Source organism: Passer domesticus, chromosome 9 (genome assembly GCF_036417665.1).
Source record: "Passer domesticus isolate bPasDom1 chromosome 9, bPasDom1.hap1, whole genome shotgun sequence".
Taxonomy (NCBI): Eukaryota; Metazoa; Chordata; class Aves; order Passeriformes; family Passeridae; genus Passer; species Passer domesticus.
Genome location: NC_087482.1, coordinates 38036229 through 38055470, shown reverse-complemented (window position 1 = coordinate 38055470; position 19242 = coordinate 38036229). Strand labels below are relative to the sequence as shown.

General features: G+C 40.0%; 1 long non-coding RNA gene across 7 annotated transcripts in view; it reads right to left on the bottom strand.

Annotated features, from left to right (window-relative positions):
* Positions 1-15828, bottom strand: part of LOC135308118 (uncharacterized) — a 122140-nt gene extending 106312 nt beyond the window's left edge. For 6 of the 7 annotated variants that reach the window (XR_010368643.1, XR_010368644.1, XR_010368642.1 and 3 more), the window contains exons 1-2: positions 15608-15828; positions 14136-14236 (exon numbers count right to left, since the gene is read on the bottom strand). This is a non-coding gene — a long non-coding RNA (uncharacterized LOC135308118). Of the gene's footprint in view, positions 1-12342; positions 12576-14135; positions 14237-15607 lie in introns of all 7 variants that reach the window. The other variant, XR_010368646.1, reaches the window with a different exon arrangement.
* Positions 15829-19242: the final 3414 nt, after the last annotated feature.

Genomic DNA, 19242 nt, shown 5'->3' with positions numbered 1-19242 from the left:
TTCAATTTGCATTTAAAACCTAGTCAATGTAAGTTAATAAAATTGTGCCAACTAATCAGTAAGGAAATGTTAAATTAGTACAAAATAAACCTTACCTAAAGCAGATCTCAGAACAAAAGACAATTGCTTTGCAGAGTGGACAAAGCTGTTCAGACTGAAAAGCTCGTGGAGCCAAGGAGAAGAGCTGTATGGAATCAACTCTGAAGTTATTCTGTTAACAATTCTTCATTGAAAATTTAAATATATTAAAATAAAATAAAAAGCATGTGGGTCTTAGTGTTGCTGTTTTTCTCACGTGGCAACTGTTCCTCACTGCATTCCTCTTAAGGCCACATTTCAGTTGTGCAACTCTGCATGAGCAGGATGAAAGAGATGTGCCAGGAATACTCAGCCAAAAATCAAGGCATCATGTGTCCTTATGCTCCACATCACCAGCCTGAAACTGGATGAACTCTGCCCAGCACCTGAAGAAGCTTCTCTCTGGCAGGCTTGTAGACTCTGAGGGCCTGTCAGGTGGAGGAAGAGAATATCACTGCCACATGACCTTCACTAAATAACTTGTGGCTGCAGCAGAGAACTGAAGCTTGAAGTTCATTTTTTCTGGTTATTTAGATATCTAGAGAGACATCTGGAAAAAATGGGAGTTTTGCCACTGGCTTCACTAAGGTGAGGATATTGCCCTTCAGTCAGAAGTTGTTCTGACCCTGCAGTGAGCCCCAAAGAGAGCCTTTGTTCAAGCAGATCAGCAACTTTCCCCTCCTCATGCACTGTTTATGTTCATCCCTGTGATAAGTTCCCTGCAGGAACACACATCAACACAGCAACAAACACATCTATTGGGTGCCCTTACTTTATGTAATCTCCATCTCATCCAAGTACTCTTGGCCTTTGTAATATGTTTTGTCACTGTTTAGCACAGCGTGGGGGTTGCATTCATCTCCTCACTCCCTTTCCACCTCCAGGTTCAGCTGTCACAGACAGTAAGAGGTTTGTTTATCAGTTCTGCCTCCCCAGTAATGCACCGAGGGCACAAAGCACTGCTCTCACAGGTCTCCCCCCTCCCACAGCTGGCAGCCACCACGTTTGCACACCCACCATGCCCTCAGTGTCCTCTCTGCACCACACTTTCACACACAGCTGAGAGTCCTTTCCCCACTCCACAGTCCAAAACCCCGCTGGTGATGGATGGTCACCTGGCTAAGAAACGCAGGGGCTCCTGTGCCATGGGAGGGGTTTACCTGCCCTGCAAGGACACAATCCAAAAAAAGCCCCCAGGGCAGGAAACAGAGTATGCCTGAGCAACCCCAGCCTGTCATGTTGCCTTACATCAGAGGACACCTTCCCCCAGGCAGCCCTCCAGGTCACCTTCTGCCATCTCCAGCTCAGGAGTGAAAATGCAAAATGACAAACCCTGGTCCTGTGGGCTGTTCCCCAGAGCATTAACATTTCCCACACAGTCGCTTCTACCACGGACTCCACAGAAATGACAAAACCCACAAAGTTCAATATTTTTTTCCAGCTCAATGGCAAGCCTTCTGGCAGTCATTCAGCAGATACAAAGCAATGCAGTCCTATCCTACAGTCCTGTAGGATAGGAAAGATGCTGACAATCCATGAAGTTGCTCTAGTTGTCATGAATGGATCTAGACCATTGTAGTTTACAAGAGCTGGCTATGGATCAAAACACTACAAATATTTAGGGTCAGTAAAGAGATAAAGCTAATAGAAGATTCATATCAGGCAGGGAAAAAAAGTACCCAAAAGCAGAGAAGATGTAATTATGTTCTATAATTTCCTAAAGTACTTTCAGCGCCCACATCTCAGTGTATGACTTTTATTATTAATGACTTAACTGCGTAAGTAACAAAGGACTGTGCTACCATTTGCAGTTCATAATTATGCCACATTTGCCTGCCACCACTGATTCACTAATACTAATTTTGTTTAACATACACTGTTGAGAACAGTGCAATAAATCTTGTGACATAAAGTAACAACCATTCCAGCCTTGTCTGTATGATTTCTCTCATTCCACCCAGAGTAATCTTTTTCATAGTCTCTATACACTTTTTAAAGAATTAATAGCAATAAATGCATGGTTTTGTTGCATAAAATGTGAATTTGAGTGGAATTGTATTTGTTGAAAGGTCAGTGCTAAAAGCATCTCACTGAACATGGTGTATCAGCTGGGAATCAAAGGGCTAGAAAGTATAAAACATATTACCAGTGGAGCCAGATCTAATTTGGCATTCTTTTCCAATACACACTGCCATGAAAATACTTTATTTGTCAGTGTATTTCGCCATGTGACACAGATATCTTCTTTAATGCTATATTGTTACACTCCAATTGGTACCATTTGTTCTCTTAGCCCTTTAGCCAAATTCTTCCATGCTGTATATCTGAATAATTGGGCTAGATTTTATATTCATTTTCACAACAGCCCACCACATTATTACATTACAGGTCTTTGTAGCTAAAATCAATATTCAAAGTTACCTTTATATTCCGCATGAAGTTTCCATATTCCTATTCTGCAACTAGAGTGTGCATAGTTTGTATTATTCAAAGTTCCTATATCAACCCCATGAATATTATAGTGTTATTCTAAAATTAATTGTATGTGCATTTTGTTGCAAGACAAATGAGCAAAGAATATAAAGACAGTTAAGTTCATACATAGTAACTTCTGAACAAGTTTTGGAGACAGTCAAAATGTTATCTATCTGGGGAGTGAATCAATAAAATGAAAAAAAATGTTTTACAAAGTACTTGGCTTACAGAAACCTTTAATGAATACTCTCAGTAGAGAATTTAAATTCAATGCTTATTCATTGCAAGACATTGGCATTTCTTACCAACTTTGCTTTAGTTTTTTAAGAAATTGAGAACTAAAAATAATTCAGAATTTGTGAGCCACAATACCTACTAGTGCAAATTTTATGGATATAGTAATATTTGCTGCACTTCTATCTACTGCAATTGATTTTGATCTGACAAGGATTATTGTTTATCTATGGTGGACAGGAGTGCTCCTGGTCAGTTCTATGGTTGCAAAACTTTAACCCATCATTCTCCAAACATCACCAAAACATCAAACAATCTACCCAGAACATCATCCTGAGCTAGCAGGCAAACCAGTTACAGGAGGTATCAACTCTCTTCACATTTCTCTTTTCCCTTTCCTTACCATTCTGCCATTTTATATTATGTATAAAGCAAGACAACATGGACAAGTAGGATTCAATGAGCCTTTAAAAACCCAGAAGTGGAATGTGGCTGACACCTCACCTGCTGTTTGTTTCCTCTAGTTCAAACCCAGGAAAGCAGTGCAGCAGTGTTCAGCTCTGGCTTTGCTCACAGTAATACCAGAAGCAAATGCTTAACTTGGATCCTGTCAGTGCTCTCATCCTGGACTTGTTTGTCACCCGGGTGCAGATGCTTTCCAGAGCAATGTCTTCATGTCAGTTGTTAAGATTCATTTGCTCAGACTTAATGGACCAACTCCAGACCCTTTTCTTAGCAATGTCAACTGAGGGTCCCCTTGGGACATCTGCACATTATGGGCAGGACAATGCCCAGAACTCTGACAGCCACACAGCCTGATCCTACCAACTCCACCTCATACATACAGGCAGCCCCTTCCCCTGTAGGAAGCAGCAAGGGGAATCATGACAGCTCTGTCCTGCAGTCAGTGCTGGAACAGGCAGCCACATGCAAAAGTTTCATCTCACACTCCAAAGAACCAACAAGATCGTATTATGTGGTCCAAACAGTATCTCTTCTTGTAAATGGATCTTTCTCTATTCTTCTGAATACCTTGTGTCTTTCATTAAATAAGAAACATACAGCAGCAAAATCAGAGCCAATTTCCTAAAAAACTGGTGGGCAATTAGCTTTTTGATTAAGGTGTATCATTTCCATAGCCTTTTGTAAAAAGAGCAATAAAAAATAAAACCTGGTTATATACGTAATCTCTCTGATGCCAAAAGTCCACCCTTAAACCATCTTCTATCTCCCAAGAGGCAGCACCAATTATCTGTCCTTACTCAAGATAGTGTTTGATCCACGTTGCAGAGGCAGAAGAGTATATTTAGATTGTATCACACAGGCAATACAAAGCTCAACACCAAAAGTATTTTGCACTGAAATCTCTGCCATCACTGCTTGCTATCCTTTACAAGATACCAGAGAAGTACTCTGTGCTGGAGGGCAAAAAACTATTATTTAGTTTGTGTATCTAAGTGTACAAACCCAAATAAGGAATATTTGGAAGCTGGCCACATCCTGCACTGATTTCCAGCCACACCAGGGCACTGCCTGTCATGCAACGTGTTCTAGCTGGAATCTGCTTCTTTATATGCTCAGACTTTTTCAGCTACATAATTACATTCTTAATTCTTAGGGGAGGGAAAAATGTATATGCAGTTATCCATTAAATAATTTTCCATTATTAAATGGGAAATTAGGAAGAGAGATGAAAGTCTTTATCCTTTACAAAACCAGAAGGGCCTTGACTGCATACCTCGGTATTTGACTTTCAGTACAATATTTCTGTAACCACAGAGTTCCCACTAATGAAACACATGCCATTACACAACCATGCTGCTCCCTTGATAGAATTTAGCACTAGATGAACTGAGAAACCTAAAATTTTCATAATGATGTTATTAACTGCCTATGCAGTGGAAAAGTTCCGAAACACTTGCAAAAACTCAGCACAAAATACAGAAATTCAAAATTATACTTCAGCATTTTACCATAAGCTCCTAAGCCCAACCAAACATGAATTCATACCAGTCCTTAGAGGCTGGAAAAAGAAAAATCTAGTTTGGACACAAGGGAATATCAGATTTCTTCAGTAAGTGAGAACTTAGAAAAACTAAATTCTGCAGTGCTCCAGCTCCAGTCAGATGGACTTCTGAACATGATGCAAAGAACAGCAACTGGAGGACAATCCTTTCTTGGAAAGAAGCCATTTAGGTAGTGGCACTATTTTCAGACATCAGCAAACAGAGACAGCAAAGGAGCCCCTTTTACTCCTAAGTCACTGACACAAACCTGGTACAAATAAGAGCCATGACAAAGCCACTCCTTGGGCAGCCATGGGTGAAACAGAAATTCAGTACTCTGCCCCTGGCAAATGAGTTACTGGAAACTGAAAAGTATGGCCATAACCTGAGTCCTTTCCCTTCTAGTGACAAGCTCCAGAATGAAATAAATGCCTGTAACCAGTTTCTTGTTCAGCTGTCATGACTTTGGCCCTGGAGACCCTTTCTTCAGTCCCCTGATCCATGTTCACTGCCTAGGAATAGGTGGCTGCACTGTGCTGCAGGTGGATTTCCACTGCAAGCCTTGTCATCCTGCACTGCTCACAAAATAACAATGCTTTTCCCCCTGATGACTGCTTCATTGCAATGACTCTGATGATGAATGAGCAGTAAACATACCACAAAATTAATTCAACCCTATGGCAGATTATCGTTAGAAGCTGAAAATTACAAAAATAGACTCATTCTTATTACAGCTTTAAGACTGATAGGTAAATCTCATTCACAAAAGGAAACTATAATGACACTAACATAAATGTTAATGTGAGGTTCAAATACAATTTTAAATATTTATCTTGCAGAGGTAAACAGCCACAGTGAATATCTGAAGAGTAAACACATATTAAATCAATTCAAGTGCTTGCAAACTAATCTATTCTCAAATGCATTTACTTAAAGGCAAAGAGTCTACATTGCCAAGAACCCAGACATTCACTGATGTCAACATATTTGAAAAGCACCAATCTCTTGTGAGCAGCCTTCTCAGCAGGTCAGCTCTCTGCCCAGCCATCACATTTCCTGGACTTTCTCATCACCAATTCTCAGGACAGTTTTGTGCACTTTAAAGTAGAGATTGAACATTTTTCTAAAAGGTGCACACAGGTGTCAAAAAAACCCAAAACCCTCCTAACCCCTCCCTGCTGTCTTTGAGATGGAAGACAGTTTAAAAATCCAAAACATGGATCCACATGTGTATACCACTTTTATTTCATTGTCAAAATCCTGGACTAGCACCCGATTGGAGCAGCAGATATAAAACCCAGGAATATCCCATGGGTTTACCCTCACCCTGTGTGGAAGTGTTGACTTTTCAATAGTTTTGAATAAGTTTAGTTTGATGGTTAACACTCTAACATCCCACAACTTACAGCTTTGGAAACATGAATTTTTGCCTTAGCTTCTTCTGAACCATAGTTCTGGCATGCAGATGCCAGAACAAAGGAGGTTGCATGAACTGTGGTGGTCTTCTCTTTTGGCATTGTTGGCACATGTAGGGAAGAACTGAAGCAGACAGGAAGTCCTTCTGAAACCTTCACCCTTCTTAACAAATGTAATGATGTCCTTAGAATGCAATACCAATTGCCATGTACAGGGAAATGAGCCATATGGGAAACTAACAAACTAACATCTCTTCATAAGGCAATGATTTTATTTCCATATAATAAAGCCAATTAGGTAAACTTGTACCAGGACACGAAAAAAAAAAAAAAAAAAGCAATTAGGAAGTGTCAGATTGCTCCCTCCACATTATACATAAAATGGTTCAGGTATCAGTAATTAAAACTACAGGGTAGGAAAGTGAAGTCTCAATAACTCTGTATTTTAAATAAACACTTGGTCTGGACTTTTTAACACATGCACTTTTAAGATTTCAGAATATCTCAGGACAGTAATTTCACACATTGCCAGAGCAGGACATTACCTACAAAACAGTAATTATGATGTTCAATGAAGAGCAGTTAGAAAGTCGGAGTTCTTTGTAGCTTGATGACAGCATACCAACAAAGAGTTGGAAATAAGGATATCTAATTTTTTCTGCATAATGTAACTAATTATGCAACAATTCACAGATTAAACAAACCTTGTATAAACATAATGCCTTCATTTGTAGGAATTCCTTCAGTTTAGTTAAGCAATTGCTTTTCCAATTCTTGAGGTAACATTAAAACCTTCCTAATTTGAAGAGACACAGATGTGTACCATAATACCATTTCCAAATGTAACCCTTGATACTTCCATAAATAAATGAAGGAAAAATTATATTTTTCTCATGTACTACTAATTACTTGGTGTAAGAGGAAACAGCAATTGCTAATGACCAAATTAAGGGTTTCAAGATGTAATTCTATTAGATTTTTGCATACAGAAACATTTCTCAAGGTGATTTCCAATTGACATGGGGCATCATGCATTTTTAAAGGAAAATAATCTAAATCCCTAGTACAGTATTTAAACTTGGTCACTTCTATAAAACAGCAGACAATTCCTTGGCTATAGCACTAAATGATGGCTGGATATGGAGACCACTGGCAGTTTGAGCCAAAGAGGAAGCCAGGTAATGGACCAACATCAAATATTCTTGGGTTATGAAGATGTTTATTTTACAGGATGTTATTATGCTAATATGTTGTAAAAGAGTTTATAAGTACCTGGCTTTAATGTGTTCACCCCTGAAGGCGATCCAAAATCTGCTTTCTAGGCAATGCTCATGAATTTTTACAAATTTAAAAAACTCTTTCTGTGGTATCGTATATTTCAGCTTTCAGGCTGTACATGCAGTAAAAAGAATAAGCAATCTAGTAGAAGAGAGAACTTACAGACAGAGAATACAGTAATATAAGAGTGATTAAATAAAGTTAGGTACAATTAAAACCAGATAAATTCGATAAACAGACACTTTCTCAAACACACACACAAAAGAAATGAGGCTTATTCATCCAGGAACTGCAGAATATTTAATGAGCATTGGGTTGAACATTAGGCACCAAAGTTCACATCTGATTCAGTGAGCCACTTTTCCCCTACTACTTCCAACATCTCACAGCAGCTGCTTCGTACCTGGGAGCCTCTAGCAATGCCATCTCCCTTTTCCTTCCCAGCTGTTGTTCTTGCATGCGAGGGAAGGAAAACAGACTAAGATAGACAGATCAGCCCAGGTTGGCACCATCTCTGGAGAAACCCATCCAAACCAAACCTCTTTGCATCTGTTTGCCAGGTCCCTTGTGGCAATGAATCTCACTTGAAGACGCCTGCCTGAAGACATGCAGCCTTCACACTGTGGCAAGTCCTGGGCTCCTTAGGCAGACATATGCTCCCTGTTCTTCTGCCACATTACTCTTAATTTCAGAGGTACAAGTCTCATCAGGCTCTGAATGGTGGCACACACAGGCAGCAGGTAAATGCTGGTGGAAAATGGTGTGTTTTATTTAGAAACCAGTCCACGGGTGCCTCACGACCTCACTGCTGCAGCAACGACTGAATCTGAAAGGCTGCACTTGGCAGTAGGGCAGGTCTTGATACAGCATTGTTAGGCACAATTTATGGCTATAATTTAAAAATTAAACTAAGACAAAGCACTGAACTGAAAAGAGCTCAATTAACATGCAGGAGGCCAAACTTCCTGCTGATATAATTTCTCCAACTTCAATGGAACCGGAACAGAAGCGAATCTGGCTCATTATTTGCTATTCTTCTGAAGACAGAGATGATATTATCTGTTATACTGTTATCACAGCATGGAAGAAGTTCTGCAATAGTGACCACTATTGCCCAATGCTGGGGAGAAGATAAATGCTATTTCTTGCTTCCAAACAATGAACAGAGAGATTGAATCTGGTCTCAAATAAGCAAATATTCAGTGTAAGCCCTTATAGTGTACCCTGATAGCTGCCACACTCTGGCTAAAAAATGAAGAAAGCCATGGATGCAGACTTCTGAACAAGCAAATTAAAAATGTTAAATACTCTTCTCGGGCAAAAGTAAGGAAACATAGAACCTGGTCCAAATCCCTCTGCAAATGTGGGTGATCTCAGTGCTAGGAACAGAGGGGTTTTTACCTCAGAGTTCAGAATTTACCCAGTTATGGAGTTGTATCTCAAACATAATTCTATCTTTTTTGTTTCTAATTTCAAAACTGTAGCCTATTTTGCCTATCTTAGGGTTGGGATTTACACATTTTGGCTTTGGTACACTGGTATTTGCAAAGCTCTGTGCTGGACTTTCAAAACAGAGATTAACTTCTCCCATTAGTTCTTTTTATGCACAGACTTCAGGTTCCCTATACCTGCCCTACAAACTGTAGATCACAAAAAAAAACCAGTTCCTGTGGGATGGTACACCAGAAAAGTATGAAAGCATGTTACTCTGTGCTTTTATCTTCAAACATTTTTATTTTATTTTTTTACATATGCAAACATTGCCACATAGCACTAGCCTAGGAACAAACATTATATTTAACCAGGCTTGGTGTCTTTCTAGCACTTAGTCCTTTTCAGCAATAGCAACCCAAGAGATTTCATTAGTCTCATTCTCCTCTAGTCAAACATTTCCACTGAGGAACAGCAACTAATTAAGCACATCAAGATTAATGAAAAATATAAGAAGCAAAGATACTGCAGTTGTTAAATCTAAAATACCTCTTGTGCTGGTACTTAAAAAAATTATATATCAAATTTCATTACAGTCTCATTTGAAGAAATGCTAGGAATTAATATTAACAGCAAATCTTCATTTCTTAGCTAGTCACTAGCAGTTTCAAGGCCAGATTCCAGCAGTGGGATACCTTCCTTTATTTCTATAAAGAATTAAACACAGTTGCATGCTGGACCAGAAAGATAAGAGGATGTCTCAAGAACTGCCCCGAGATAACAGGCACTGTGAGAAGATCCCTGTGGGTCAGATTTCACAGGTAGGCCATGCTCTGCCATCTGCTTGAGATTATCAGCTGAGACAGGGTGCACCACTGCCTGCTGAGATACTGGACAGCTCTACAGCTGCTTTGGAAGAATTAGCCAGGACACATCAATTTGGTAACTTTACTGTAATTAAATGATGGATAGCCAGCTGGTGGGACAGGCCACGGATTCCTGGACCCATGCAGAATTACCTTCTGAATCAAAGCTGACACCAAGACAGGGACATCTCTCCTCAGGTGGAACAAGCCTTCAAGGAAGCCAAGGTTCTTGAAAGAAAAATATAAGCTTAAGCTCAGGAGAAACTGAGCTGCAAAGAACAGCATTGTGTTTAAGGAGTCCAACATGTTCTTCCTACAGCAAAAGACAGCTTCATCTGTCAAAAAGCTAAAACTGCCTCAGAAGAGGAAAGATTTGCTTATGACAAAATGCACCACTGTCCTATGAGTAACAACATTTACATAAATAAGTTGCAATTACTATTGCACTCCTGTCTTGGAGATGAGTTCAATGCATATTTCCATGTGTTTTTCATGCACAGATTTAAAATATTTTTGCCATGGCCAAGGTGCTACCAAAGTTTTGAGCTTCACAATTCATTTTTCATCACCTTCCTAACTCCCTCATGCTGCATTTTTGATGGAAAACTGAAGGCCAGCCTTATGTAAATATTCTGTTAATTTACAGCCTTGTGAGTCCAACTTTCTTCAAGCCAGAAGTTTGGCATTGAATTTTGGATCAGACCATGGCTTCATCACAGGATCCAACATGCAACTCTAGATTCCATCACATTTTGCTTGAGCTTTTACCAGCATTTGGCTTCTGGTGTGGCTGATTACACACCAGCAACAATTTTCTGCCACTCACTATCCTCACCAGATGTATCAAGAGCCCGATGAATTAAGCTGCAATTCTTTTTCTCACACCTTTGGAATATTCTGCAACTAATACACGAACAGCTTGCTTCCTTGTTTTATATTTCAGCCCAAATCTGCTCACATTAAAACCCCTATTTGCTCATCATTAGAGGGGGCAATGTCTGACCCTAATTCTCCTGGGACACAGAGGGCTGCCTTGGCAGATGCAGCCACACACAAGTGCCACAGTCACTGCTTTCACAGAATGTTCAAGGCTGCTGCTCAGATATTTTTTGTAGCAAGCCCATAAAACTGCCCATGATGTTTCTGGCTAAGTGGGCAAGAAAAAAAGAATGCTTCCTGCATGAGCTAGAATTGAAAAGGGCTAATTAAATCAACTCTGAAATAATACTGAAACAATGCAGTAAAGTTTCCTCTCTCTCACGCAAATGCATAAAGTTCAGCCTGGTCTGACCCGATTACTGAGCCCAGGATGACAAAAGCAATGACCCAGTGGAAGAAGAAATCTCTCTGGGCACTTGCTGGCATGTGGTTCTGAACAACGGGAAAATGCTGACATGTTGTAGGCTCACCAGGGATTCTGTGGGGTAGGTGCCACAAACCCGAGAGTCACACCCCGTTCAAGGCTCTGAAACCTGTTTGTTGTGAAGAGTTTGCAGTTTCCTTTGGGAGCTGATGAGTGGGTAATGCTGAGAGAGGATCTGCATGCAGGGCTGCTGGAGCAACCATAAGACACCACTGCTCAAAACTGGCCTGAAAGAAGAGAATGGCCAATTTTTTTTAATTTTTTTTTTGGCAGACAGAAAGACAGACTCCTAAAGCCATTCATGCACCGCCATGGGGAACACTGAGCTGCCGTGGTGCTCATCAAACACTTCTGCAGGCTGCAGCTGAGCTTCTTCCTCTACTCAGAGAAATGACAGCAAAAATAGCAGTTTACTTATTTTGGAATATATTTTACTCTGCACTCACTGAGGTCAGAAACAAACCTGTCCCTTCAGCAAACTTTATTTGGCTTCTTCACATCTCCATCTTACAGCATAAAGGAGCATGAACTGTTCCTGTCCAAATCCTGAGCTCTCAGTTTCCTTCTGATAAACCAGCAGTACAAGAATCTCCTGGCATTCCAGAACTCCAACTGACCTTGTCATTCTAGACCCTAGAGGACTAACAACATTTACACTTGCTGCTGCCAAAACCAGTGCAGAGCAGACATAAACCAAACAATAGGCTGTTGATCTTCAACAACTATTTTCCAGATTAAAAGTTCAATCATGCAGGTGTTACACCTGTGGTGCAGAGGTGTAGTATTTCAGGCAATATGACTTGTTTAGGAAGATTTTTCTTGTCTCCCACCAAAGTAGGAGGAAAAATAAATAAAAAAAGGAAAAAAAGCAAAACAACACACACTCAAAGAAAAAAATCAAATCACCTTTCACTAGTTTTTCAGCTACACAAGAACTACACTGTATTTTTTTTATCTGTAGCTTGCTCAGATTTATCCTTTCTGCCCACATTGATATAAACATGCTGCTTACTGATGCTGTTGTTTGCATACAGTCTTATGCTACTTTCTTAGGGAGGAGAAAAATTACCAACAAATGTGCACTCCAGCAGACGGTGCATGCCGTGTGCTCGTTAGCAAGGTATCTTTATAACAGCAAAGCAGTTAAATATTGATCATGAAGTTGAGCAAGGGCACAAATGCTTTATCTAAATTACCTTGAGGTTTGAGGAGGTTGCTGAAGATAAAGTAGTCTACAGGGCTTACAAGAAATCAGCCCACACACGCATCTGCTGTGGAACTATCAGCAAAACTGTTCCGAGACAGATTGCAGTCTGACAGCCCAGGACTCACGTAGTCTGTAACTTCTCTATCAAACACCACCAAGGAATGCTGCCAATGGCTCTATTCACAGGGGAAAAGGGCTGTAGCCACCTTAGCTTGCTCAACTCTGTAGGATAGCAAAGAGGAAAGGAGTGGACATGGGATCCTGCAGTAATGTCACAGCAGGAATTCAGATTTGATCATTATGAGGGGAAATAAAGGCTGTGCAGAGAGATCCCTTCTGGTCCTAGCTGTGTCCCAAGGATACTGCATGAGCTCAGTGGGTATCCACACCAAGACACTTCCAGACACCAGATAAAACAGGGACACATTGCAATATCTCCATTCAGTAGAAGACTGTAAATAAATTAATTTGATTACATTTTTTTCCAGACCTAACATGTCCACACATCTTCCCTGCGTATACATCAGGGCCAGACCAGCAGGAAAGGGAGGGCAGACACAAAGAAGTCTGAGGAGGTTTTACCTACAACACCCAGAAGTATCTCACTTCTAATCCACGCAGTCAGCACCAAGTTTACACACCAGCATGATTTGCAGATGTGAGATTTTCAAAAGAGGGACCAAGAGAGCACATCTGCTCTCAATAGGCACACTGAGCCAAGCTGAGAGCCCAGAACCCTGTCAGTGCTGTCCCAGGAGATCAGCACCAGAGTGGACTGGCCCCTGCTCTGCTCCAGCCCCACAGCACTCATGAGATGCTGGGGGAAGCAGAGAACTCCAGTTACCATGACATCCAAGCCCTCCAAGCCTTACACTAATGAGTCTGGATTCTGCTGTTTACATGCCTAGTTTAAAAGTATAATGATTTAGGAGTCGGCAGGATTAAATCAGAGTAAGAGAAAAGCATTTTGCCTCAAGGCTTTCTTTAGAAATTAGACATATCACTTTCAAACATGCCCAGTAGCATTTTAGTGTACCATTGAGATGTTTCAGCTCGGGTATGGCATCTCAAAAGCACAGGAAGAAAATGCAGGTCTTTGACATCTAGACTGTGTGAGAAGAGGGGAGGTTGGTGTCCCCAAGGAAACACTTCTTAGGGCTTATGTATGGAATCACTTTGTAATTCAGACTTTCTAATCAGACTCACAAAAAAGGGTCTGAAATCTCCATGCCTTTTGACTGATAAAGTAGGAGTACCCCTGGGCACAATGAGGACAGCAGCAAACCCGCTTTAAATTAAAGGGAAAGCAAGATGAGCAAGATGTGACCCAAATATCTGTGTGCCAGTGTACAGGCAGCATTTCTTGTCCTAGCCTCAGGGAATTCACAAGGCACTGTTCAAGCACTGCTGCTCCAGCACTACACACACACCCCAGAACAAGTGTTCAGAGTCACATTCTCGTGTATTTTTGATCAGTACCTCTCATTGTAGCACTGAGCCAGACAGACAAAACAGACCAAGTAGAAGAAACAAAAATTGCATTTACACTAGATGGTGCTTAAGTGTCTAATTTTCACCGTCATGGGCCTTCAACTTTTTAAAAATAAGTCTCCCATAATTATTTCTGTATTTTGGCCTAATTCCAGTTAAGGCTTTAATGGGACTCATTTTGACAAGAAATAGGATATTGTCCCAATGGGGTCTCATTTGGATATGGGCCACCTGCAATTACCAACGAGCAGAGCTATGCAAGATTAAAAGCACAGACAGTGTAATTTCTACCTTGTGTCCCAGGCTCTGTGGATTTGTTACTCATACAGCCTGTCCATCTGGGGAGCAAACAGCATGTACTCCTTGATGAGAAACTCTGGCCAACCGACCAGCTGTGAAAAAAATAGATTACTCTTGTCATTTTTTTTCTCCTAGGTAATTTGCTGGGAGTAAAAATATAATTTCTTTGAAGGTTTGCAGTTAAAAGAAGATCCAAAGGATGGGTCTTATTTGTATTTAAAGTCCACCACATTTTTATTTGCTAAATGCAGTTTTGAAGATATAATGCTGATTAAACAGGTTTCCCTGTCATATGGGACACTGGAGAAGTGAATTTCTATTATTCACAGTACACCAAAACCAAATTACTGTTAAAGGGAAAAGTCACTTTTAAAAGCAATGCTATACTCTCTGAGAGAAATAATTTTTTTTCTATCATTTTCTTAATATCTTTTTAATAATCATATGTTCCTGTTGAACCCAGGAAACTGAACAGACAGTTTTTGTCTTATTCAGGAGGGTTTTGGGCAAAATTCCATGGTAGTTTTGAAATTAAAAGTTAATAACAAGTCAGTGACCTAGAACTGCTCTTAAAAGGCAAATTGCAAGTGACAGACTAAATGGCATTATAATATGAAAATTATTCTTTTTAGCCTGAATTCCATTGTAGTCACAGCAGTTCACACATCATGCTTGATGACAGATTCACTGCCTGAGCTAAAAAGGCTGAGGGTTTTGCCACAGATTCTACCATTTTCTCCAGAACACATCACAAGAGGGTGCCAGAAAACCCACTTTTCAGAAAACAAAGAATGAGAAACCAAGCAGGTCCAGGTAGTACTTTGGCTTTTAGATGTATTTAACCAATTTCTGCTCTGTATTTTAGACCTTGTATCTGATGAGCCAAGACTACTTAGACATGCATGTAAGACTACTGCTTTTAAAATGTTAACCTATCTTCCCAACTACCAGCTCATTTTAGGAAGTTATTGGTGATTAGCACAACAGCAGGACTTTCCACTCAGCACCTGTCCTAAACTACACCCAGCAGTTGTAGATTTAGGTGTATCAGTGCAGCAGTCACCCTATCAGAGACAGTAGTTCTGTGGCAGTAAATCATGTAAACTTAAAAGCAGTGAACATAGTATGGCCCCAAACTGCATTATAAGTGAAATGCTTTAAATCACCCTGTCTTTTCCCATGGCCTGCTACAGTTCTAAAATTAAAAAAGTAAATACTATTACTTTTTTATAGCTAAAGAAATATAAAAATCGCAGAAAAGTAGTCTGAAATAGAGAAAATACTGTTCTCCTTTATGATTCCCCCATTATCTCTGTTCCACATGACAGAAACACCTTTCCATGCATACTGCACTTTCAATATTAGGTAATGGAAAGAGATGGATCTCAGTAATTACGAAGAGAGGAAGTCACAACAGGGGAATCAGTGCTTGCTGTGTCTGATGCAGCAATTGCTAACCTGACCTGACTGGCAGAGGTCATGCACAAGGTACAGCTCCAGTGCTGTCTGATGCCTCTGACTTTACCCACCAAACTCCTCCAGAACAGCCAGAGTTGGTGAGAGCAGCATCCTCAATGTTAAAAGGAGAGAGAACAGATGTGTTCCCCCAATTGCAAAAATTCTCTGCTAGCAGCTGAGCTGTGGAAAAAAGATGATGGCAGGGAATCTGCACGGCAAGGAACTGTACAGACTTCCCTTATGATGTCAAAGACAGAATGTCCCCGTGGACAGCACTTGTCCAACACCTGCAGCACTAAAACACCAAGAGAGGTGCTTCAGCAGAGATGACCAAGAAATTAAACTGCTCCCCATTCTTGTATAGAAAATTTGATCCAAGGAAATAAGAAAAACTTGCCAGAAAGCAAAATTTCTTTTGTTGCCTTTATTATTTGTGTATTTTAATTTATCACAAAGGAAAACAGTGACTAAATTCTCAGTGGGTTATGAGTGCAGAGCGAGTCAAATGAACCAGTTCACCTTGTAAGACTCAACCAGTCTTGACTTAAGTAAACTTTCAGTAGATAACAATGAAAGCCACCTGCCAAGGATTTAGTAGAAATCAGTGGTAAAAATTCTACCAATTTCAAACACTTTTCACCCTAAACTTATCCTATTCTTCTATTTTTCCATGAAAGTATGTATAAAAACAGCATGGATGCACCCAAAGGTACACATTGAAGTAGTCAAATTCAATATTAGGCCTTTCTTTCTTATATATTAATAAATAGTCAATCTAATGGAAGTGATTCCAAATAAATGTTTATGACAATTTTTAAAAGACCATATATATCAAAAAATATACTTCTTTTTGTACTTTAAACATCAAAATTCACAAGTCTGGTCATTTAATTATAAATATATTCCACACTACACACAGAGGGATAAATATTTGAAATATATCTGCATAGAAAACATATATGTGTTTTCAACACAGTATTTCAAGTGCATTCTAATCAATTATTTACCATAAATAGAAGAGAGACTGTTCTCCATCCATGATGTAGACAGCAGTGGTGAACATTATAAAATATTGACCCAATGCACATTTGTTTTGCTTTGACTACACTGAAGTCTAGTAGTGAATATCCCCACTGCAAAGAGAGCCTGACACTGAATTAGGAGCCATTTAAGTCTGAAAAATTAGTCTTTATCAGACCTGTGCACAGAACTAAGTTTCACATAACGAAGGCAACAGGATTCAACTGCGCAAGGCTGTGTTTTAAATAAAATGGACAGAAGGCAACATGCCCAAAACCTACAGTGTTCTGCTGCTACATGAAATGAAAAGATATTTAGCCAAATAATCTGCTGGCATATGCCCATGCACTTGGAGTCAAAGCAGTCATAGTAGTACAGAATCTGCTAACAATTATCCATATTCTTACACAGAAATGCATTGACATGGATACACACACACACGAGCTTATTCCTCATGCAGTTTCCAGATCACTCATCTTGTGGGTACAAAAAGATACATGCTCATATTTTATACAGTACATTTGAAGTTTGAGCTACAAAAAGATTTCTGCATGTAAACGTATGGGTACATTTCCTCCGGGTGGAGAGGTATGTCAGGAGAATCTGATTTCACAGCCAGATCTGCAGCAGCCACCCCCGAGATAACCTCAGAGGCAGTTTCACAGCCAGCTGTTCCGAGTTCACAAAGAATTCAGGCAGTAAGCCAGAGCCAGGCCCAGATGCTGCTATTGGGAACTTTCCAAAGCTTTACATCTGGATCCTGCTTCTGCCAAATGCCCCATCTGCCTGCAAGGTGATAAATTCCACCTCTCGGAGGACAAGAAGCAAGAGAACACAGCAGGGAAAGAGAGCACCAACAGCACCAAATCAACACGAGGGATAGTTAACATTCGGTTGGAATTTAATAAAGTATTTTCTCAATATTCTCCTGCTTCACATTCCTACATCAGCTTTCTACAGAATGCCTAAAGTCCTGTTTTTCCATTGTTTTCAGCTACTGGAACACTTCATATCCAGGAGACCTAAAGCAACAAGGCATATGCCAAATGTGCAAGGGCAATACAAATGATTTGTGGGGGGAGTTTTTTCTTCCCCAAGATACCAAGAGATGGCTCAGATAAGTCTGAAAAGTGCAAGGGCTGAAAACACTCCAAACACAGAAGCATCAATATGAGTCAGCCCAGAGGCAGGACTGTCCTTGGGAAGGGTTGTAGGTTTTAAAAAACTGATCAGGAGACATAATTAGTACTGTGAGAGTTAAAAATGTATCCCTTTATGCTCTTGAACAGCAGGGAGGAAGAGAAAACTGCACAGGGAAAAAACATGCTCCTACTAGTGGGGCAACATATCTTATTTTTGCAACTGAGGACAGTATCAGAACAGTCAGAAGAAGAATTCAGTCCAAGAGAAGTCACAAAGGATATTCTGTATCCAGAATTGTAAAGCAAGGAGAGATGAAAAAAAAAGAGACAACAAACACTGTGGAAGTGGTTTTATGTGCTTTAGGGTTTCTATTGCACCCCTTTTTGGTACTTTCTCTTTTAAAACCAGCAGTAGCTCAAATCCCTCTGAATATCACAGAAGTGTGAGCTCTTCTCTCACACCAAACTGCAGAAAGCTCAGCTTGGGGTGGGACCCTCAGTGAAAAGAACTTCTCTGAAAAAAAATCCATAGCATTCTATAGCTCAAAGCCTTTGTAACATCACTATTCTTAACAGCACTGGCTTGTACACTGCCCTAGAAAACCACAATTTTTCAATAGGGCTAAGCATTTGAGGAAAGCTTACGTCGTATCCACACTTAAAACAGATTTAAGGGCCAAACTAGAAAACTACAGAGCCATACTACAGGCAAAGATCCTAAACTCAGTGATAAGGCAAAGAACAGACGACTATTCAGGCAGGCTGCATAGCCTGGTGCAGGAAGACTTTTAAAAGGGAGTTTATGTTCAGCAAAACTTTTGTGAGCACAGCAATGAAAAGCTGTTGGGACTCAAGCTAGAAATACAAGGTACTGGAAATAAAAGGTCCAGGAATGCTTTTTAGACCATACTGTATAACACCAGTATAGAAAGATTAATAAGTATAGCAATGATGGCACAATTCATGGACAGGAAGGAAGCTGAGTGCTACACCTAAGTTCAGTGATTAGCAAGAGATGGGTTCAGCTTGGAAAGAGGGAGAAGTGAATTGTGTTGCAAATTTTTTGCACAGGACCCAGTTAATAAATGCATAACAGCACTGTGGAGGAAGCAACTGAGCTTACTTCCTACCTATACATTCATAGTTAGCCAAAGCCTTTATCAATCCTGAAAAACAGCAGAAAATACTTCTAACATTTCAAAGACAAAAAGGTAATTTGCAAGCCAATGACTTACACATTGTAATATTTCAACATAAAATATAACAGAGAACACAACGCTGTTTAGAGGCCTGTCAAGCTGGTAACCTTGTACAAAGTATCATGTAAACAGAATAAATATCACCCCCCACTTCAAAGGCCTTAAAAAATAGAAAGTACATGGTACAGTGGGCTTGACATTTCAAGATAAAAACCTAATGGCAAACATGCTAAAGAATCCACAAGGAAAGCAGTCCAGAGAACAAACAAAAATTGGAAA